Genomic DNA, 24,525 nt, shown 5'->3' with positions numbered 1-24,525 from the left:
GAATACTACTACTATATTAGTACAGATAATAACTAGCTTTCACACAGAGAATATACTGCAATGGGTAGTATAAATTAAACTGTGATTATTCCCTATTTTATATTGTGATTATAGAAAGGGCTGATGGGATGCAGAATAACTTATATTAATTGCATTATATCCTTATTACATAGTTTAAAACTATATTATTGATAGAGCTAGTTGACTGTACAAAGCTGGCTGAATAGATTTTGTGATGGATTTCTTTCTGTACTATGCAGCCACACAGATTATTCTGTGAGTTTTGAAAGTATGCAGTTTGCAGAACCTGACAAGGTTAATGATTCTGTCTTTTCTATTCTTGATGTGTTGGTAACCTTTGCTCTGATTGCTGCATGCTCAACAATTAAGAGTGCAGTGCATGGCAGAGCTAAATCACATGGTAAAGACTATACTATAGACAGCAAACTAAATGTGTGCAGACTGCAGATGTCTGGCTTTCTAATCATGCTGACTTTTATGTACTCAGAATACAAGTGATCTAAGCAGAAGTGGTCTGGTTCTATCCCCAGGTCCAAACAAGTGACACAATGCTGCCTACGCCCCTTCCTTTGACTTCCCATTGTGCCTTTTTTATTTTGAAAGACATGGGCCATGTCTGCTCAAGCCAGTTTTATGGTACTCCACTTGCTTACTGACATTCCCCAGAAATTAGTCACCAGTAATAATACATTCCCATGGCCAAAGAGGAGTTGGGAGTTGGGCTTCCTCAACACCCAACCTGTCACATTACCTTGTAGAGCTACTCTGCCTCACCTTCGGGTGAAAGCTAAGATGCAGCTGGGGGAAATCTGCATAAGATTTACTCAATAGCGTGTCATTGAGATGAATGCTTACATTTCGCTATTTAGATCATGGTCCGTATGTCTCTGCACGAGAGACTTAGAAAGGCAGAGTGAAACCAGGCTGGATTAGGAGTGGGGACCTGGTTGTTAGTCCCAGTTCTCCACTAACACTGTGTGAGACCCTGTGCAAGTTTTGTCATCAAGGTGGACCTCAGTTTCCTGTTTTGAAAAACAGATTTTCTCCCTCGGTTTCCCTCTAATCTGCTTTGTTTCTTTTCAGTTCAATACTCAGCAGGCTTTCAGACACTACTATATTGAATTCACTTGCTCTCCAAACATTTTGTGCCTTTTTATTATGCTTTAGCCAGTGGAAGTACAAAGAATAAACAGACAAAAACAAACAAACAAACAAACAAATAAAAACACAAAATCCCTTTCCATCAAGGAATTAGGGGCTTAATAAGACATATAATATATCTATAATAATAAAAGCATAATATACTAATTAGATCAGACAGCCGAACAACTTTCCAGATGAAGCTGAGGCGGCGGGGCTGAGGCAGAGGTGGTTAGGGGTAATCATGCAGGCAGGTGAGTGGTTAGGGGCAATTAGGCAGGCAGGCGAGTGGTTAGGGGTGATCAGGCAGGCAGGCAGAGTAATTGGGGGCAATCAGGCAGGCAGGTGAGCAGTTAGGGGCGATCAGGCAGGCAGGCAGAGTGGTTAGGGGCGATCAGGTAGGCAGGCAGAGTGGTTAGGGGCAATTAAGCAGGCAGGCAGAGGCCGTTAGGGGTGATCAGGCAGGCAGGTGACTGGTTAGGGGCGATGAGGCAGGCAGGCAGGTGAGTGGTTAGGAAGCCAGCAGTCCCAGATTGCGAGAGGGTGCAGGCCGGGCTGAGGGACCCCCACCCGATTTTCATGCACTGGGCCTCTAGTATATAAATAAAGTTATAATCCAGTGTGACAAGCTCTGCATTAAAGATATTCTTCATACCTGGGAAATTAAAACACAACTAGGAAGACTCCATTGGGGGGGTTTATCACGGACGCTGGGGCAGGATATCCAGCACATGGAAGTTGTACAATAAACATTAGAATGGGTTTCCTATTGAAGACTTATAAGTACTATTTAATTATTTTTTTAAATCACCTAGTTTTTGCTAAATAGCTTCAACAACTAAATAACTATCCTGGGGTTGGGGGTGGGAATGCAGATTTATGTCTATGGAATAACAGAATATATCTGAAAGCTCTGCTAACTTTTGGAGAACATTCAAAGATAAGAAGTAATAGTTTATCTTTTGTGGGCTACAAAGTGGCATCTCAAGGCATTGCAGGTGGTAGCTAATAACTGGTTCCAATTGAAAAGTCAAGAGATTAGACATCTATGTTGAGACTTTTTTCAACTAAGGTTTTCACCACTGGCTCCTGTCTTGTGTTTCTCTGCTGTGGAAAGAACCCACAAAGCCAGTAAAGGTGAAGAAAAACAATCTATCATGAGTGGAATACAGAGAAGCAAAGTGGGAGTGTCCTAAAGAACAAAATCCTTGGGTCTTTTTCTTTTTTTCTGGTTAATCCTTACCCACAGATATTTGTTTCCCCATTGATTTTTAGAAAGTGGAAGGGAGGGGGAGAGAGAGAAGAACATCGATGTGAGAGAGACATGTCAATCATCAATTGGTTGCCTCCTACAGACGCCCGACCCAGGCTAGGATCAGGCCTGCAACCCAGGTACATGCCCTTGGCTGGGAATCAAACCTGGACTCTTTGGTCCATGGGTTGACACTCTAACCACAGAGCCAAACTGGCTAGGGCCATTAGGTCTCTTTTACCATCCCTTCCTCCTGGTATAAGGGAGGGTGGTGAGAGTGGCTCAAAAAAAAAAAAAAAAGAAAGCTGTTCTAGAGCCTTCCATGCTATTTATTTCTATTTATCTATACTTAAGTTTATTTTTTATGATCTGTTTTGTCCTTCTTTAGTTTGGATTTTTAAATAATTTAAATAAATTACTGAGCTCCTATTAATTGTAAAACATTTTTAACATGTATTCTTATTTTATTTTCAAGTCTCTTTATGGCTCTGGTGTCTATATAACCATATAGTCAGCACATTTGAGACTATATAATACTAGTGGCCTGGTGCACGAAATTTGTGAAGGGAGGGGGGTGGTATCCCTCAGCCCGACATGCACCCTCTCCAATCTGGGACATCCCTCTCGCAATCTGAGATTGCTGGCTTCTAACTGCTCACCTGCCGGCCTGCCTGCCTGATCGTCCCTAAACACTTTGCCTGCCGGCCTGCTCGCCCCCAACTGCCCCCCCCGCCGGCCTTCTCACCCCCAACTGCCCCCCCTGCCGGCCTGCTCGCCCCCAACTGCCCCTCACGGTGGCCTGCTCACCCCCAACTGCACCCCACTGCTGGCCTGCTCACCCTCAACTGCCCCCCCTGCCAGCCTGCTCACCCCCAACTGCACCCCACTGCTGGCCTGCTCGCCCCCAACTGCCTCCCTCCTGCCGGCCTGCTCACCCCAACTACCCTCCCCTCTTGGCCTGATCGCCCCTAACCGCCTCTGCCTTGGCCCCGTCACCATGGCTTTGTCCAGAAGGACGTCTGGAAGGTCTCCTGGAAGGTCTCCCGGTCTAATTAGCATATTACCCTTTTAATAGTATAGATATTTTATATTCGAGTCTAAATCTGTTTTATATTCTTTTTTTGAGAATAAAATTTGATTCTAGTGCATTTACTAATCCAGGAACCACTGAGATGCTTTTGCCGGGAACAACTGTCCTCTGTTTTAACCAGACAAAACCAGCTATTTAATAAAATAATAATTTTTTTTAGATAAATGGAACCTTGGGAGATATAGACTAACTTCTTCATTTTACAGAAATCAAGACAAAGAGACACAAAACCTCCCAGATTGTGGAGACCTGCCAAGGATGAGTAAACATTAGAATCTCAATCTCTGACTTCCACTAGTGCTCTGCTTTTCCCATTCTGATATGTACATGTTTCCCACAAGCCCCATTTGTAAATATACCAACACACCAAGGCTACTTCATTTCTGTGTCCTACCAGGACAGACAGGCAACAAAGGTAGCAAAAATTGTGTGCCTCTATGTCCAAGTAATCCTTTGATTTAAGACACAATGTTTCTATTCTATTCTCTCTCCTTTCTTCTATCCTCCCAGTATTGAACTGTCTACGCACTTGACCATCTGCCATGAGTGGTCGACTCGTGACTATAAAAAGGAGTAAGTTGGTCTACATTTCCAAGATTCTGCTTATAAAAGATAATTTATTATTTTATTAAAAAGATAGTTTTTGTCTGGTTCCTCAACTCCTGATCCTACCTTGTTGCTGTGTGCTAGGTGTCAGACCCCTAACCTTATTCCGTTCTGCACTTCAAAATACATGACTTCTCTATCATGACTGGCCTTGGGTTAACCACTGTAGAATCCCAGATATCTGTGTCCTTCCCAGGCCAGGGAAGGGAAGCATACTACTGACTATGGTTCAGCATGACACCTGGTAACTAATATTCCATTTGATATCTACCACAATGCTATTCATAAGACTTAGAGTACATACTCAGTCTTTAAGGAAACTTAGAGAAATGCTGCTGTGTGGGGGTAAGATAAGTAAAACTACAGTTTAGCATGATCTTTGGGCCAAGAGAAAGGGACCGTCTCTTTTTCCTTGACTTGGAACTATAGGTAATTTATGTTCTGTTTAGGCCCTAGCAATGTTAAGCATATTTCTCAATTAAAATGAGACACTTATAAAAATTAGGGTATGAATGTACTAGTATGTGTGGTGTTAGCTTATTTATAGAAAATCATTGCAAAAGCTATAAATTGGGTGGTGGGCACACAATGCAATAATACAGACCATTTAACATAGAAATGTATACTTGAAACCTATATGATCTTATTAACCAATGTCTCCCCAATAAATTTAATTTTTTTTAAAAAAGCTATGTAATTTGAACTGCAGAACTGAAGAAAAAGAAATCTAGTTAACGAGAATAAACAGAAGCTTCTCCTTAGGTTTTAAATTTCCACAAATGATGAAAAAAATCTATATTTAAAATATCTACAACAATATTAGGACTATAAATGACAGATAATCTCCAAAGCTAAAAGGCAATAGGATCAGATTAAAGGAAATAACAAACCAAACATATGAGAGGCTGTGGCCATCAATGCATGGCTGGAAAATCATAATGGAAAGACTCGGGGAATTCACATAGAAGAAATACAAATAGCAACCAACCAAGAGATAAGAAAACAGCCCATCTCCCTAGCAACAGGATAGTGGAACAAAAATAAAATACTATGTCCCCCTAACCAAACTAGCAAAAACTTAAGTGTGATTCTAGCAAGTATTGAAAAGACAAGAAAATAGTAAATATTTGATGGACATGTAAATACCATCAAATTGACCTTCCAACAGGCAATCCTATCTAATAAAAGAGTAATATGCAAATTAACCACCACTCTGCTACACCCACAAGCCACGCCCACCAGCCAATCAGGAATGAGAATGCAAATTAACCCAACTAAAATGACTGCGGCCATGGAGTGAACAGGAGGCTTGGGTTGCCCCCAGCGTTGGAGGAAGTCAAGCTTCCGCACACCCTGGCCAGCCCAGGCCTCCACTCAAGGCTACAAAGTTTCAATTATAGAAGATAAATAAATCCCAAAAAAATGGCTGCGGCCACAGAGCGAGCAGGAGTCTTGGCTCGGCTTAAGGCTACAAAGTTTCAATTATAGAAGATAAATAAATCCCAGATACCAGGGCCTCCGCTTGGATCGCCGGGGGGCATGGCCGGCCTGCAAACCACCACAGGCCCCTCGTCCAGGCCACCCTACACCCCAAGGGAATCCCCATCCTGATCCGGGACACCCTTCAGGGCAAACCAGCTGGCCTCCACCCATGCACCAGGCCTCTATCCTATCTAATAAAAGAGTAATATGCAAATTGACCATCACTCCAACACACAAGATGGCCAGCAGGGGAGGGCAGTTGGGAGGGACCAGGCCTGCAAGGGAGGGCAGTTGTGGGCAATCAGGCCAGCAGGGGAGGGCTGTTAGGGGTGACCAGGCCAGCAGAGGAGGGAAGTTGGGGGTGACTGGGCCTTCAGGGAAGGGAAGTTGGGGGGGACCCAGAGGAGAACAGTTGAGGGGGGACCAGGCCTGCAGGGAAGGGCAGTTAGGGGTGACCAGGCCTGCAGGGGAGGGCAGTTAAGGGTGATCAGGCCTGCAGGGGAAGGCAGTTAGCGGCAAACAGGCTGGCAGGAGAGCAGTTAGGCATCAATCAGGCTGGCAGGGGAGTGGTTAGGGGGTGATCAGGCTGGCAGTCAGAAGCGGTTAGGGGCAATCAGGAAGGCAGGCAGGCAAGCAGTTGGGAGCCAGCAGTCCTGGATTGTGAGAGGGATGTCCGACTGCCCATTTAGGCCCGATCCTACCCTGATCCGAGACACCCGATCCTACCAGGATCAGGCCTAAACGGGCAGTCGGACATCCCTTGAGGGGTTCCAGATTGGAGAGGGTGCAGGCTGGGCTGAGGGACACACACCCCCGTGCACGAATTTTGTGCACCGGGCCTCTAATGTCCTATATAATAAAAAGCTAATATGCAAATGGTTATTACTCCCTCGTGCCCTTACGTCCTTGCGCCAGGGGACCTGAGGCCAGGCCGGGGGACCTAAGGCTGCACCCCCCACCCCAGAACCAGGGCTGGGGAACCTGAGGCCGTGCCCCCCACCCTGGAACCAGACCTGGGGACCTGAGTCCACGTTCCCCACCTGGCAGGGCTTGACAGGGGACCTGAGGCTGCGACCCCTGCCTTGCAGGGCTTGACAGAGGTGTGGCCGGCCGGGTCTGGGTCTCGCACGATTTCAAGGTGTGCAGGGGTGGGCAGGGACTTGACTCTTCAACACGCCCCAGACTCTGATAGGAAGGAGATTTTCATATACATTTTACTAATTTTCTTTTATCTCTGACACTTCTATTATAGAGAAAGGGCAAATAGCAATAGTAAAATATTTCCTCTAATTAATTCCCTTTTAATGTGTATGATTTCATGCAACGGGCCACTAGTATCTAATAAAACTAAGTAAATATCATAACCTTGACCTAATATTTCCACTTCTTAATCTAAAAAAAATTCTCACTCACACACAAGGACTCGTGTACAAGAATGTTCACTGCAGTACTTTTTGTGAGGGTGAACTGTACATGACAACCAATGGGGGAAAGCAGCTGTTAAAAGCAACATGCTAAATATATATGGAATGATCTCCAAAACAGTGGTGAATGAAAAAGCAAAATTCAGAATAACTGTATACCATTTGTTCAAAAACTACTATATTTTCCTGTAATAACTATAAACATTCACACACACACATGCACGCATGCACGCACAACTACTAAAGGATGGGAAGAAACATCCCAAACTCATAACAATGGTACCTCTGTGAAGGATAAGTGAATGTGAGAGTCAGAAGGCACTTAATAATCTCAAATGTGTTTCAAGTTTTTAAGAAAAGAATATATACAAGTATTACTTCTGTAATCACTGTTTTAATTTAGTGCAGACAACTAGAAAATACTGGATGTATCAATTAAAAAAATATTACAGGAGGAAAAAACTAACCATGTCAGAAATGGGCAAAAAATTGATTCTTTAAAAACAAATGAAGGCACTAATAGTGGCCATCCAAAATAATTACAATAAATGTTCGTGGGTGAATGTCCCTATTAATAGAATAGCTATTTATAAAATAACTAGAGTTCTGATGCACGAAATTTGTGCGGGGGGGGGGGGGGGGGTTCCTCAGCCCAGCCTGCACCCTCTCGCAATCTGGGACCCCCTCAGGGGCTGTCCGACTGCCGGTTTAGGCCCGATCCCAATAAACCTGCAGCCGGACATCCCTCTCGCTGGCTCCTAACCGCTCGCCTACCTGCCTGATCGCCCCTAACCACCTCTGCCTCGCAGCTTTGTCCAAAAGAACGTCCAGAATGATGTCCAGAAGGTCATTCAGCTGTTCGGTCTAATTAACATATTTTGCTTTTATTATTATAGATAATTATAAATAGTGCAAGCACTGTTAGGTGTTTTACATATATTAACTCATTTAATTCTTACAAAATGAGATAGAAACCATTAATATTTCCATTCTACAGGGAAGAAACTAAGGCACCAAGAGTTAAGTAAACCTGACCAACACCAGAAGTCAAACCCCAACACACTGGAGCCATAGTCATTCTTCTTACCCACTATACCAGTCTAGGAAAAGAAAGCAATGAACAAACTCAGTTGTTTTCTTTTAAAGCTAAATATTCAAAAGCACATCTAAAACAAAAAACAAACACACACACACACACACACACACACACACACACACACACACACAAAAAAAGGCTGAAAATAAAAATTTTAAATACACCAGGCAAATGTTAACAACAAAAAGGGTACTTACAGCAATATTAACATGACACAATAGAAACTCAAGTGAAAAGCAATAAAATAGACCAAGGCAAAGACACATTGATACCAAGAACTTTTATCCTTTTTTGTATAAGACCCAACATTCTTATCTCAGAAACAAACAAAACAAAAAAATACAAGATTTGCAATATACAATTAGCAAGTTTTAACTGACAGTATTTTTTAAAAATTTGTACAATGGAAGAACGTATTCATTACAAATATACATGAAAAAACTGTTTTAAAATAACCATGAATTAGGTAACACAGAGTCAACAAATTCCAAAAAGTTGAAATTACATAGTAAGTGCAACCCATTAAATTCAAAGTAAACCATTTGATTAATAAGGAGATGTTAAGTCTGTCTGCAGGGTTTTCACCAATGATTCTGAACCCCTGCTCTGTTTTCTGATAAGGACCTTGGGGTACTTCAGGCCAGGCCTAGACTGATTTGATGGTGCGCCAGGTAAGCCAAGTCAATACTGATCAAAACTGGGATGGCAGAACACCATAAAGAAGGAGAAAAGATAGGAAAAGGGTTAAGAGGATCAAAAAGTACTTCTTTTGGGAGGAAGTTGGGGAAAGTGTCAAAAATAAAACAGAAAATAATTATACAACATTCCCAAATATATCATTCTGGTGGAAAAGGGAAAAACTGTTAATAAAATAAAATTGCAAATCATATATTTAATAAAGTGTCAATCATATATCTAGTATCTTTTGTATGTAGAATACAAAAGAACTCTCAAAACTCAGTAAAATTATCCAAGACAAGAGAAAGCTAAAGGAGTTCATAACCACCAAACCAATATTACAAAAAAAAAGTTAAAGAGACTTCTTTAAGAAGAAGAAAAAAATTAGAAAAATATGAGTAATAAAATGGCAAGAACTACATACCTATCAATATTGCTATTTATAGTAAATGAATTAAAAGGCTCCAATCAAAAGGCATAAGGTAGCTAAATGGGCAAGAAAATAAGGCCTGTACATATACTGCCTACAAGGGACCCACTTCAGATTGAAAGACACACACAAACTAAATGGAAAGAGATATTTCAGGCAAATGTAAACATACAAAAAAGCTGGTGCAGCAATACTCATATTAGACAAAACAGACTTTAAAATAAAGACTGTAATAAGAGACAAAGAAGGACATTCATAATGATAAAGGGATCAATCAACAAGAGGCTATAACCCTTGTAAACATTTATGTACCCAACTTAGGAGCACCTAATTATATCAAGCAAATATTAATGGACATAAAGGGAGAGACTGACAGCAATACAGCATATTAGGGGGCTTTAATACCCCATTGACACTAAGAGATAGACCCAGACAGAAAATCAACAAGAAACAGTGGCCTTAAATGGCACATTAGACCAGAAGGATTTAACTTATATTTTTAAAACATTTCACTCCAAAGCAGCAGAATATACATTCTTTTAAAGTGTACATAAACATTTTCTAGGCTAGGACACAAAACAAGTCTCAGTAAACTTTAGAAGACTGAAATAATATCAAGCATCTTCTCCTATCACAATGGTATAAAACTAAAAATTAATTACAAGAAGAAAACTGAAAAACACACAAACACAAGGAGGCTAAATAACATGCTAGTAAACCATGAATGGGTTAACAAGGTCAAGAAAGAAATCAAGATACCTTGAAACAAATGAAAATGAAAAACAATGACACAAAATCTGTGGGACAAAGCCAAAACAGTCTTAAAAGGGAAATGCATAACAATACAGGCTTACCTCAAGAAACAAGAAAAATATCAAATAAACAATCTAAACTTACACGTAAAAAGAAAAAAAATCTAGAAAAAGAACACCAAACAAAGCCCACAGTAAGTAAAAGAAAATAAAGATCAGAGAAGAAATAAACAAAATAGAGTTTTAAAAAATCAATAAAAAAGATCAGGGAAACCAAGAGCTGGTTCTCTGAAAAGATAAGCAAAACTGATAAACATTTAACCAGATTTATCAAGAAAGAAAAGAGAGAGGACCCGAATAAATAAAATCATAAATAAAAAAGGAGTAGTGACAACTAACATCACAGGAATACAAAGGACTATAAAAAAATACTATGAATAATTATCCTATATAATAAAAGCCTAATATGCAAATTGACCATCACTCCAACACACAAGATGGCCGCCCCCATATGGACACAAAATGGCCACCACAAGATGGCAGGCAGAGGAGGGCAGTTAAAGGCGACCAGGCTTGCAGGAGAGGGCAGTTGGGAGGGACAAGGCCTGCAGGGCAGTTGGGAGGGACAAGGCCTTCAGGGGAGGGCAGTTAGGGGTGACCAGGTGTGCAGGGGAGGGCAGTTGGGGGCAACCAGGCCAGCAGGGGAGGGCAGTTAGAAGTGACCAGGCCTGCAGGGGATGGCAGTTGGGGGCAACCAGGCCAGCAAAGGAGCAGTTAGGCACCGATCAGACTGGCAGGGGAGTGGTTGGGAGCCAGCAGTCCTGGATTGTGAGAGGGATGTCCGACTGCCCATTTAGGCCCGATCCCACAGGCAGTCGGACATCCCTGGAGGGGTCCCAGATTGGAGAGGGTGCAGGCTGGGCTGAGGGACCCTTCCACCACATGCATGAATTTCATGCACCGGGCCTCTAGTATGCCTATAAATTGGACAACCTAGAAGAAATGGATAAATTTCAAGAAACATACAAACTTGCAAAAGTGAATTAAAAGGACCTCTTACCCTTTGAGACAGCATGAGGAACCTGGAGAGTACTATGCTAAGTGAAATAAACCAGTCAGAAAAAGACAAGAATCACATGATCTCACTCATATGTGCAATCTAATGAACGAAATAAACTTATAGACAAAACAGATCCAGAGACAAAGAAGCATGGAACAGACTGTCATATCTCAGAGGGAACGCAGGGTTTGGTAGGTGGGTGAGAAGAGATCAACCAAAGAACTTGTATGCATACTAGTATATGCATAGCCCATGGACACAGACAATAAGGCAGTGAAGGCATAGGGCGGGGGTGAGGGGGTGGTGGGGATGGAGGTGGGCAAGAAGGGGTCAATGGAGGAAAAGGGGACATAATGTAATACTTTCAACAATAAAGATTTTAAAAAACATATACCAACCAGAGGCCCGGTGCATGAAATTCGTGCACGGGGGGGTGGGAGGGGTGTCCCTCAGCCCAGCCTGCACCCTCTCCAATCTGGGACCCCACGAGGGCAGTCAGACATCCCTCTCACAATCCAGGACTGCTGGCTCCCAACTGCTCGCCTGCCTGCCTTCCTGAATGCCCCTAACTGCTTCTGCCTGCCAGCCTGATCACCCCCTAACCACTCCCTGACAGCCTGATTGATGCCTAACTGCTCCCCTGACAGCCTGTTTGCCCCTAACTGCCCTCCCCTGCAGGCCTGGTCACCGCCAACTGCTCTCACCTGCAGGCCTGGGTCCCTCCCAACTGCCCTTCCCTGCAGGCCCAGTCGCCCCCAACTTCCCTCCTCTGCCGGCTTGGTCACCCCTAACTGCCCTCCCCTGCAGGCTTGATCACCCCAAATGCCCTCCCTTGCAGGCCTGGTCCCTCCCAACTGCCCTGCCCTGCTAGCCTGATCACCCACAACTGCCCTCTCTTGCAGGCCTGGTCCTTCCCAACTTCCCTCCCCTGCTGGCCATCTTGTGGTGGCCATCTTGTGTCCTCATGGGGGCAGGATCTTTGACCACATGGGGGCAGCCATCTTGTGTGTTGGAGTGATGGTCAATCTGCATATTACTCTTTTATTAGATAGGATAGAGGTCTGGTGCATGGGTGGGGGCCAGCTAGTTTGCCCTGAAGGGCGTCCCGGATCAGGGTGGGGGTTTTCTTGGGGTGTGGGGCGGCCTGGGTGAGGGGCCTGTGGTGGTTTGCAGGCCAGCCACGCCCCCCGGCGATCCAAGCGGAGGCCCTGGTATCTGGGATTTATTTATCTTCTACAATTGAAAGTTTTGTAGCCTGGAGCGGAGCCAAGCCTTCTGCTCGCTCCATCGCGGCAGCCATTTCTGTTGGGATTTATTTATCTTCTATAATTGAAACTTTGTAGCCTTAAGTGGAGGCCTGGGCCGGCAAGGGCAGGCAGAAAGCTTGGCTTCCTCCATCGCCAGGGAAACCCAAGCCTCCCTCCTGCTCTCTGTGGCCGCAGCCATCTTGTGTTTATTTGCATATTCACTCCTGATTGGCTGGTGGGCGTGGCTTGGGGTAGTAGAGTTACGGTCAATTTGCGTATTACTCTTTTATTATATAGGATGGCATTTTCCACAGAATTTGAATAATCCTAAAATTTATATGGAACCACAAAAGATCCTGTAGCCAAAGCAATCTTGAGAAAGAAAAACAAAATTAGAAGTATCATGCCATCAGATAGCAAACTATATAACAAGGTTATAATTATCAAGACAGCATGGCACTGACATAAAAACAGACGCAAAGATCAACAGAACAGAATAGAGCCCAGAAAGAAACCCACATCTATATGGTCAATTAATCTATGACAGCCGAAACCGGTTTGGCTCAGTGGATAGAGCCTCAGTCTGCGGACTGAAAGGTCCCAGGTTCGATTCCGGTCAAGGGCACGTACATTGGTTGCAGGCACATCCCCGGTGGGGGGTGTGCAGGAGGCAGCTGGTGGATGTTTCTCTCTCATCGATGTTTCTAACTCTCTATCCCTTTCCCTTCCTCTCTGTTAAAAAAAAAATCAATTAAAAAAAAACAATTAATCTATGACAAAGGAAGAAAGAATATACAAGGGGTTAAAGATAGTCTCTTCAGTAAATGGTGCTGGGAAAACTGGACAGATACATTCAAGAAAATGAAAGTAGTCTGCTTTCTTACACCATACACAAGAATAAACTCAAAATGGATTCAAGACTTAAATGTAAGACCCAAAACTATAAGTCCTAGAATTGCTCTTGGGAATTTTGCATCTTTGTTCACCAGGAATATGACATTGCTCCTAGTAATAGATTTTTGGTTATGTTTCCTTGGACAAGGAAAACAAAAGAAAAGAATAAACAAATGGGCCTACATAAAAAAATTTGCAAACAAGGAAGCCATCTTTTCAGGAAAATGAAAAGAAACCTACTGAATAGAAGAAGATATTCACTATTGATACATCTGATAAGAGATTAATACCCAAAATATATAAAGAACTCATACAATTCAACACCGTAAAAGCAAAGAACCCAATTAAAAAATGGCAGAGGACCTGAATAGTCATTTCTCCAAAGGGGACATACACATGGCCAACAGACATATGAAAAGATGCTCAATGTTACTGATCATCAGAATGATTATCATCAATACACTGACAGGGACAAGTTTTGGAGAGGATGTGGAGAAAATGAACCCTCATGCACTGCTGATGAGACTGCAAATTGTTGAAACCACTCTGGAAAAGGGTACAGAGGTTCCTTTAAAAATTAAAAATATAACTACCATATGACTCAGCAATCCCACTTCCAAGTATTTATCCGAAGAAATCCAAAACATTAATATCGAAAAGGACATATGCATCCTTCTGTTCATTGCAGCATTATATACAACTAGAGGCCCGGTGCATGAATTCGTGCATGGGTGAGGTCCCTCAGGGTGGCCTGTGGGGATCGGGCCCCAGCTCGCGCCCCAGCTCACGCCCCCAGCCTCACAGCCCTGCAGCCCCGCCTGGCCACCCCCTCACCTGCTCCACCATCCTGCCTGCGTGGCGATCGATCATGGCCGGGCCCCCCGCCCGGCTCCCTGAGTGCCTGGGAGCCAGGTGGCAGCCCCACCCCTCACCGCCCACTGCCACTACTGGTCGCTGTCTGCGGGGCAATCGGGCCCCCGTTCACACCCGCCTTGGCCTGGGACTACCCACTCACCTGCTCCACCATCCCACCATGGTCCCGCTTTCATTGGGGCCCATCAGGGCTGGCAGCGCCTCCACTGCTGCCTGCTGCCAGCACTGCCTCGCCAACACCCACCATGTTCTGTGCTGCCCCCTGGTGGTCAGTGCACGTCATAGTGAGCGGTCGAACTCCTGGCTGAACTTCCAGTCAAACAACTTGCATATTAGGCTTTTATTATATAGGATAACTAAGATATGGAAGCAACCTAGGTGTCCATCAATTGACAAATATATAAAGAAATTGTGGTACATATATACAATGGAATATTACTTGGCCATAAATAAGAATTAAATCTTAAGATTTGCAACAACATGGATGGACCTAGAAGGTATCATGCTAAGTGAAATAAGTCAGAGAAAGACAAATATCATATGATTTCACTTATACATGGAATCTAAAAAATAACAACACAAAACAGAAGCAAACTCATAGATACAGAGAACAAACTGGTGGTTGCCAGATGCAAGTGGGTTTAGGAGCTGAGTGAAAAAAACCCTGGCCAGGTGGCTCAGTTGGTTGCAACATCATCCCATACACCAAAAAGGTTTTGAGTTCAATTCCAAGTCAGGGTGCATAAAGGAGGCAACGGATCAATGTTTCTCTCTGTCTCTCTCTCTCTCTCTCTCTCTCTCTCTCTCTCTCTGTCATCCATAAAACATATCCTTGGGTAGGGATTTAAAAAAGGGTGAAGGTATTAACAAGTACAATTTGGCAGTTACAAAATAGTCGCATGGATGTAAAGGACAGCATAGAGAGTGTAGTCCATAATATTGTAAGCTGTCAGGTGGTTACTAGACCTACTGGGGGAGCACTTCGTGAGTTATATAAAGGTCTAACCACTATGCTGAACACCTGAAATATCATATTGAATGTCAATATAACTGAAAATTTTAAAAACTGAAAATTTAAAAATAAATAAAACTCAATACAAAAACAAACCATTCAATTAAAAACAGGAACAAAAGACTTGAACAGATACTTCAAGAAAGAATACAGATGGCAAATAAGCACCTCAAAGATTTTCAACATGGTTAGTCATTAAGGAGATGCAAACCAAAACCATGAGATACCACTACACACCTAAAAGAATGGCTAAGTTTCAAAAAGACTGACCACACCAAGTGTTAGTAAGTATCTGGAGAACCTAGAACTCCCATACCCTGCTGAAGAGAATATAAAATATCCCAATCACTTTGTAAAACAAGTTTGGCAGTTTCTTAAAAAGTTAAACAGACACTTATCCAGTCAATCCAGCCATTCTACTCCTGGGTATTTATGCAAAATAACTACTAGTAAAAGCATTTGCCCAAATAAAAGCATTTGTACATGAACGTTCACACAGCTTTATTTGTGAAAGCCAAAATAACCCCAAAATCCATCAACAGGTGAATGATAAATCAGCTGTATATTCATGGAGTGATTTATACCTGCAACAACATGGATGAATTTCAAGATAATTATGCTGAATGAAAAGTCAGATGAAAAAAATGTATACGCTGTATGATTCCATTTATATTACTATAAAAGAGTAACATGCTAATTGGCCGTACCTTCGTGACACCCACCAGCCAATCAGGAGTGAAGAAGAGCTGTCTGTATTCAGACTGTTTGAACTGGTACTCTCTCTGATAGGTTGGTAGGGACAAATTCCCTTCAGATAAGGGAATTCTGTAGGAGGAAAAACTTTTTAAGGAATTGAGTTAGCATTTCTGCTTGCTGTTTTTATAATGCCATTAACTGTGGCCTTCTGTAAATATTCTTTTGGAGCTGTGCCTGTGTAGTTGCTAAGTTTATTTTTTATATCTGTTTCTTCTGTTGTGATATTTAGTGGCTAACAAGTTATTTCTTACTTGACTATCATGTTAGAATCTAAACATTAAATGAATGTTCAGTGATCTCCTGATTTATCTTTTGCTCTTTCTCTTACCCACCTCCACTGATCTACTTTTAGACAGCATTACTGAGGCATAATTGATATACAAGAAATTCTCACTGTTTAAACATATACAGTCTAAGTTCTGACATATGCATATACCCATGAGACCATGGCCATAAAGAAAATAGTGACATACCATTACCCACAAAATTAAATGACTGGTTCAGTGTGCAAAGAAACCACCGTTAACCATGCCCTGAAATAGCAAGCCAAACCATATGAAATTACCACTTTTATTGGTCAAAAATAGGCAAATTTTGTCAATTTCATATGAATGAACAAAACAAAATAAGATAAAGTCAAAATAGCAGTAAAGCTGTGGGATCTGCCAACTGTTCTCTAGCACACATGCTACTAAACTTGAGTTTCTGTGTTTTTATAAACAAAAAGCATCCTGATGGCAATACTTTTGACTACTAGAAAATGTGTTCATGGAAGTTAAGATAAATTAAATGGTTATTTTAGTTAACAATTCTCAATTGTTTGAGCCATGAAAGCAGGAAAAGGAATATCTCAAATTTGTAACTTATGTACTTGACCTCGAATCAAGTCTGGCATCCTATGAGTTCCATTCTTCTGAACATACTCCCACAATAAAACATGATCACCATCAAAGAGGATCAGTCAGGGTTACTAGGTAAGTTCATAGAAAATCACCAAAGAAACAAAATCATAAAGCTAATATTGGTACACCAGTTAAAGATGATAAATGAGAACATTTTATACACATAAGCATTTTCTATATATTATGTCATTTACATCCCACTACAACTTTACATGTTGGCATTGCCACCACTTAACAGATAAAGAAATCAGGGCTCAAAAAGTAACTCATCTAAAATGACATGATTAGGAAGTGTAAACACTTAAATTCAAAACCAGTTCATTCAGATATCAAAGTCTTTGGGGTGTGCTTGTATTTTAGGTAAAACTGACATATTAATATTAGTCTCCGGTGTACAACATAATTCATTATCGGCATATACAGTTGATTCTTGAACAATACAGGAGTAGGGGCACCAACTACACACCCCGTAGTCAAAAATCCACATCTAACTTAAGTTGGCCCTCTGCATACCCAGATTCCCAACTTTGGATGGAAAATATATTTGCCTCTTGAACGTGTATGTGTTTCTACATGTAAGTGGACCTGCACAGTTCAAACCCACATTGTTTAAGGGTTAACTGTACTGTAAAATGATAATCACCATATATGGTTATAAAAATTTTTTCTTGTGATGAGGACTTTAAGATCTCCTCACTTAGCAGCTTTCAAAAACGCAATACGGTATTAGTAACTATAGTCACCATGTTGTAAATTACATCCCCAGGACTCAATTGTAACTGAAATTTGTACATTCTGACTGCCTTCACCTATTTCTCCCACCTCTGGCAACCACTAATCTATTCTTTGTATCTATGAACTTGGTTTTTGTCGTTGTTGCTATTGTTGTTTTTAAATTGCACTTTTAAATAAAATCCATATTTGTCTTTTTCTGACTTACTTACATTATCATTTAGCATAATGCCCTCAAGTCCACCCATGTTTCCCCAAATGGCAAAATTTCCTTCCTTTTTTATGGCTAAATAATATTCCATTGTATATATACCACATCTTTATTTACTCATCCATCGATGATGAGCAGTTAGGTTGTTTTCATATCTTGGGTATTGAAAATAACGTTGCAATGAACATGAGAGTGCAAATATCTTTTCAAATTTGTGTTTTCATTTTCTTCAGAAAAATATCCAGAAGTGGAATTGCTGGATCATACAACAGTGCTTTTTTAACTTTTTGAGGAACCTCCATACTGTTTGCCATAGTGGCTGCATTGCTTTACACTCCCACCAAGAGTGCACAACGTTCCCTTTGCTCCACATTCTCACCAACACTTGTTAATTTATATCTTTTTGATAGAAGCCATTTAAACAGGTCTGAGCTGATATCTCATTATGGTTTTGATTTGCATTGCCCTGATGATTAGTGATATTGAGCATCCTCATGTACCTGCCGACCATCTGTCTGTAGTCTTCTTTGGAAACAATGTCTATTCAGATCCTCTACCCATTTTTTAGAAAGAATGTTTGTGGTTTTTTTGCTATTGATTTGTATGAGTTCTTTATATTTTTTTATATTAACCCCTTATCAGATATATGCTTTGAAAATATTTTCTCCCATTGAGTAGGTAACCTTTTCATTTTGTTGATGGTTTCCTTTGCTGCGTAAAAACTGTTAATCTGATTAGTCTCACTTGTTTATTTTTGCTTTTATTGCCTTTGCTTTGGAGTCAGACCCAAAATTTTATCTCCAAGACTGATGTCAAGAAACTTACCACCTATGTTTCCTTCTAGGAGTTTTATGGTTCAGGTCTTTAATCCTTTTGAATTAATTTTTGTGTATGGTATAAGATAGTAGTCTAGTTTCACTGTTTTGCATGAGGCTTTCCAGTTTTCCCAACACCATTTATTGCCATTTATTCCCCCAACTGTGTGTTCTTGGCTCTTTTGTTGTAAATTAATTGACCGTAAAGTATGGGTTTATTTCTCGGCTCTCTATTCTGTTCCATTGATCTGTGTCTATTTTTATGTCAATACCATACTGTTTTAATTACTATAGTTTTGTAATATAGTTCTTCAGTGTGTTTTTTTTTTCAAGAGTGCTTTGGCTATTTGGAGCCTTCTGTGGTTCCATACAAACTGTAGGACTTTTTGGGTTATTTCTGTTTAAAATGCATTTGGAATAATTCTTCCCATCCAATTCAAAACCAGTTTTCTCAGATGCCATTTATTATTAATATTTTTAAATATATTTTTATTGATTTCAGAGAGGAAAGGAGAGACAGAAACATCAATGATGAGAGATAATCATTGATCGGCTGCCTCCTGCACACCCCTACTGGGGATCGAGCCCGAAACCCAGGCATAGGCCCTTGACCGGAATGAAATCTGGGACCTTTCAGTCCGCAGGCTGATGCTCTATCCACTGAGCCAAACTAGCTAGGGCTCAGATGCCATTTGTTTTCCCTTTTTTATCCTCACCCGAGGATATGCTTATTGATTTTAGAGAGAGGAAGCGGGGAAGAGAGAGAGAGAGAACACAACATCGAATGGTTGCCTCCAGTACATGTCCCAACCTAGGTATGTGCCCTGAGTGGGAATTGAACCTGCAACTTTTTGGTATATGGGACAATGTTCCAACTAACAGAGCAACCCGGCCAGGGCAGATGCCAGTCTTTTAATGTTTCTCCAATGAAGATCCTCTATCAGCATCACCATTTGAGTATAGTTTGTCTGTTTGATACTCTGAATATTATTTTTAAAAATCTTCAGCAGTTCATCAAGATTTGATCCTCCAAAAGGTACAAACTTTCATTTATAAAATAAGTAAGTATGGGATGTAATGTACAACATGACTATAGCTAACACTGCTGTATGATATATAGGAAAGTTTTAAGAGAGTAAATCCTACGAGCTCACATTACAAGGAAAAAATTTTTTTTTCCTTTTTTCTTTTCTCCTTTTTATTTTTATATATATGAGAAGATCAATATTAGCTGAACCTATTATGATAATCATTTCACAATATATGTAAATCAAACCATCATGCTGTACACTTTTATTATATAGTGATGTATGTCAATTATTTCTCAATGAAACTGTAAATAAAGATTATTAACCTTTTACGAAAGATGGAAATGAGAATCAAGGATTTAAGTGGGTTTTGCTCAAAAACTTAAGACTGTTTTTTAGTATCTAAACACAAGATTTTCTATTAACAGCTAAATTTACACTTCCTCTACTATGCTACTCTGCAATACCAAGCATACAGCACTAACTGATAAAACCACTAGTATGTAATTAAAGTAAGAATGCATACAAGTATTAAATTATGTATTTGTATAAACTTGTAAGCATTCTATTATGCTGAAAACCTGTTCTACTTCAAGAGACTTAGAAATTATTCTAGTAAAACCATCTAGAGACAATGTCGTGTCAAATAACTATCCCAGGCAACTGGAAGTAGTACTTGAGATTTCCTCAATTCTACACTGCCAACCATCATAAAAATAAGCAAGTATTTGAAAATTATTTAGCAGAAATCAATAAGCATAACATATGACTTATCTATATACACTGAGTGGCCAAATTATTATGATCTCTGAACGCATAATAATCTGGCCACTCAGTGTATATCCTATATAATAAAAGGCTAATATGCAAATTGTCCCCTCGACCAGGAGTTCGACCAGCAGGCAGGCCGGCCAACCACCCATGTCCCCTCCCCCTGGCCAGGCTGGCCAGACCCCACCCATGCATGAATTCATGCGCACGCGCGCGCGCGCGCACACACACACACACACACACACACACACACACACACTGAATGGCCAGATTATTATGCGTTCAGAGATCATAATAATCTGGCCACTCAGTGTATATAATCTATATATATAAAAGGCTAATGTGCAAAATGTCCCCATGGGAGTTCAACCGGGAGTTCAATCGCTCGCTATGATGTGTGCTGAGCAACATGGAACAAAGGAAGGCCCTGGCCAGAAACTGGGGAAGGGAGGCCCTGGCCAGCAGGCCCCCGATTGGCCCTAATTGCCAGCCAGGCCTAGGAACCATACCCGTGCATGAATTTCGTGCACTGGGCCTCTAGTATCTACAATAATATGCTAATTAGACCAGACATCCTTTCGGACGACCTTCCAGACAAAGCTGCGGCAGCGGGGGCCGAGCACCTTGCACGAATTTCGTGCATTGGGCCTCTAGTCTACCTAATAAAAGAGTAGCATGCTAATTGACCATACCTTCATGATGCCCACCAGCCAATCAGGAGCGAGCATGCAAATTAACCCAACAAAGATGGCGGGTTAATTTGCATGTACAGGCACCGAGTGGCTGGGAGCGGGGCAGGACGCAGGCGTTCCATACACCCCAGCCGCTCCGGGCCTCTGGGCAGTGTGGGAAGGTGGAAAGGCGGCTCCGGGCTGGAGCGGAAAGGTGTCTCCAGCCAGAGCGAAGGTGCTGCCAGCAGCCAGGGGAAGGAAGGCCCATTCTTGCACGAATCTTCGTGCATCGGGCCTTTATTTATTATATAAAAACCTAATATGCTAAGTGTCTGACTGATAGGTCAACTGTTTGGTCGACCTTTCAACCAGTCACTATAATGCACACTGACCACCAGGGGGCAGATGCTCCGACCGGTAAGTTAGCTTGCTGCTGCAGTCTGGCTGATTGGGCAAGACTGATCAGACACGCTCTGGAGCCCTCCCGCAGTCCCTCTCCGTCCGGCCAGCCCTGATCGGCCCTGATGGGGACTGGGCGAGACGGGCTGAACATGCCCTGAAGCCCTCCCGCAGTCCCTCCCCAGCCTCTAAAATATTTCTTCTAACTAATTTCCTTTCAACGTGCATGAATTCGTGCACCAGATCTCTAGTATTATTATACTAGAGGCCCGATGCACAAAATTCGTGCAAGGGGCTCGGCCCCCGCTGCTGCAGCAGCTGCCTGGGCCCCCGCTGCCGCCATGGCCGGGGGCCTCTGCCACCTCTGCCTCAGCCTCCCGCTGCTGCAGCTTCATCCGGAAGGACGTCTGGCCTAATTAGCATATTATGCTTTTATTATTATAGATAAAACATGACAATGCATTCTAAGATACAGACAGCAAGCAAACAAAACAACCTAAACTCATCCAATGCCAAATAATAGTTATAATGAATTTAACAAATAATTTTGTTTGCCCACTTAGGATTTAAGAGGATATCCTGACGTTATTTCAGATAGTCTTTTTCTTTATATTAAAAATATAATATCCTTTGTCTGTTTGAATGTCTTCTAATTTCTTTTTTCTTTTTAATATGTTTTTATTGATTTCTAGAAAGAGAGGAAGGGAGAGAAACATCAATGTGAGAAACATCGATTAGCTGCCTCCCACATGCCCCCTACTCGGGATTGAGCCCAAAACACTGGCATGTGTCCTGACTTGGAATCAAACTGGCAACCTCTCAGTGCATGGAACGATGCTTTACCAACTGAGTCACACGAGCCAGGGCTGTCTTCAACTTTTTTTTTTTAATCTTTATTGCTGAGAGTATTACAGACTTCCCCTTTTTTCCCCAATGACCCCCTCCAACCCGCCTCCCTATCCTATCCCCAGACCTTCACCACCCTATTGTTTATGTCCATGGGTTACGCATATATGCACATAAATTTTTTGGTTACTCTCCCCCCACCCTCACCCTCCCATTCCCGCTTTCCCTCTGAGATTCGTCAGTCTGTTCCATGCTTCTATGTCTCTGGGTCTATTTTGTTCAAGAGTTTATTTTGTTCATTGGATTCCACATATGAGTGCAATCATGTGATACTTGTCTTTCTCTGACAGGCTTATTTCGCTTAGTATCTTCTACTTTCTTCAGGTGAAAGTTTAAATTATTCTTTTAAAACTGTTTCTGCCCAGCTTGCATGGCTCTGTGGTTGAGTGCTGACCTATAAACCAGGAGGTCACGGTTCAATTCCCAGTCAGGCCTGGGTTGCAGGCTCAATCCCCAGTGTGGGGCTTGCCGGGAGGCAGCCAATCAATGATTCTCTCTCATCACTGATGTTTCCATCTTTCTCTTCCTTTCCCTTCCTCTCTGAAATCAATAAAAATATTTTTTAAAAAATACTTAGTTTCTAATATAAGCCTTTAACACTGTAAATTTCCTCCTTGAAGTACTACTTTAGGTATATCCCATTAATTTTGATATGTTGTATTTTTTCATTCAATTCAAAATATTTTCTAATTTCTCTTGAGACTTCTGCTTTGACCCATGGGATTTTCAGAAAGTTATATTTAATTTCAAAATATCTGGAGATTTCCCAGTTATCTAATACTGATTTCTTATTTAATTCCATTGTAGTCAAAGAATACAGACATATTCCTGAAAAATTATCTGCAAAGTAAAATTATGGAAATTAAATTCACATTTCCAACAGTAAATGTAATGATATTCCCAAGGTCAAGGTGAGATAGGATTAGAGATCAAGTGTTCCAGCATCCTTTCATCTAAAGGATACATTGGCAGACTGGATTTAAAAAAAAAAAAAAAAAGTGCGTTCTCTCTCAATAACCATCTCAAAACCAAAAAGCCTTTTTGTTATTCTCCCTCTACCCTTTAAAATAAAGGGAAAAAAGGACAATTCCACATACATCATCTCATTTGGTTTTTACAACTCTATAAAACATGCAAGACAAATAATGGCATTTTATACATGAGAAAAGTGAAGCTCAGAGAAAAAACTTGTCTTATTTGTCTGCTATGTCTCATTATTCTTAAATTACCCTTCAAATGTAGAGCAATATAGATCATTTAAATCTTTAAGTAATTCAAAACCTTATATTATCCACTGTTGGAATCACCATCATTTTGGTTCAGAGTAAGCGACAGAAAAAAATGACTAGGCTTAAGTTTTATCATCTTGACTTCTCATACCCATTCATTATTAACAAAGTTCAGATAATAAAGAACTGGTTAAACCTCAGGAAATAAAAAGTAAACTGGCAAAATATATAGCCATATTTGTTGTTCACATAAAAATTAATATGATGACTATATAAAATTTCCTTTCAAATTCTTGCAGTTGATTAGGATCTAAAAATCTATTATCCCTTAAAATTTATATATTAAAATACATTAATATCAGTATTTTAATATATTAAAATATTTTATCCTGTTTTATTTCAAATTAAAATTCTAAACTACAACATTATATAAATTAAATGGCTTTTAAGGGTAAAAGTCATATACTCTTACCGTGTAAGTGTTGACTTAAGGGTTGCAGAAATTTCCCTCAGGCAGCATCACCACTTTGGCTCAGGTATCAGTAGTAACAGCAATCAAAATTAAAACTAAAAAGAAAAAAAAATTAAATACTGGCAAGCAAAATGCATTCAAGTCTTCAAAAAAAGTCTTAAATTCAAATTTCACATTTCAACAATTTCATCAAGGGTACTCTAATCCCGGAAGTAGTTCTTTTTAAATTAAAACAAGAAGCTATTAAGGTATATGAATTCCTGTATAATTCCAACTCCTTGCCCTAGAGTAAGCTCTAAAATTAATTTCAAGGAATTACAGTAAATAATAGCCAAAGGGCAGAAACAGAAAAAGCCAAGTATATTGTAAGTTTATTCAACTGAAATGCTCAATTCACTTACCCAACAACAACCCATACATTTTAGGTTTTGTTACTGCCCAAAAATTCTATCAGATATTAACATTTGCATTAATTTCACACACAAAAATTAAATTCAATAAAAATCTTGACAATCACTATATCCATATTTTAACAGTATATAATATGGGGATAAAATAGTAACAAAGATTGAATAC

General features: G+C 40.9%; 1 protein-coding gene across 1 annotated transcript in view; it reads right to left on the bottom strand.

Annotated features, from left to right (window-relative positions):
• Window positions 1-24,525, bottom strand: part of WASF3 (WASP family member 3) — a gene marked incomplete at its 3' end in the record, with an annotated part of 140,245 nt that overhangs the window by 67,287 nt on the left and 48,433 nt on the right. Inside the window, exon 2 of the mRNA XM_079773469.1 lies at window positions 23,950-24,044. The remainder of the gene's footprint in view (window positions 1-23,949; window positions 24,045-24,525) is intronic.

The sequence above is a fragment of the Cnephaeus nilssonii genome (assembly GCF_951640355.1).
Source record: "Cnephaeus nilssonii genome assembly, chromosome: 6".
NCBI classification, from domain to species: domain Eukaryota; kingdom Metazoa; phylum Chordata; class Mammalia; order Chiroptera; family Vespertilionidae; genus Cnephaeus; species Cnephaeus nilssonii.
Note: the sequence above shows the minus strand (reverse complement) of the source record. Positions and strands in the feature narration are given on the sequence as shown.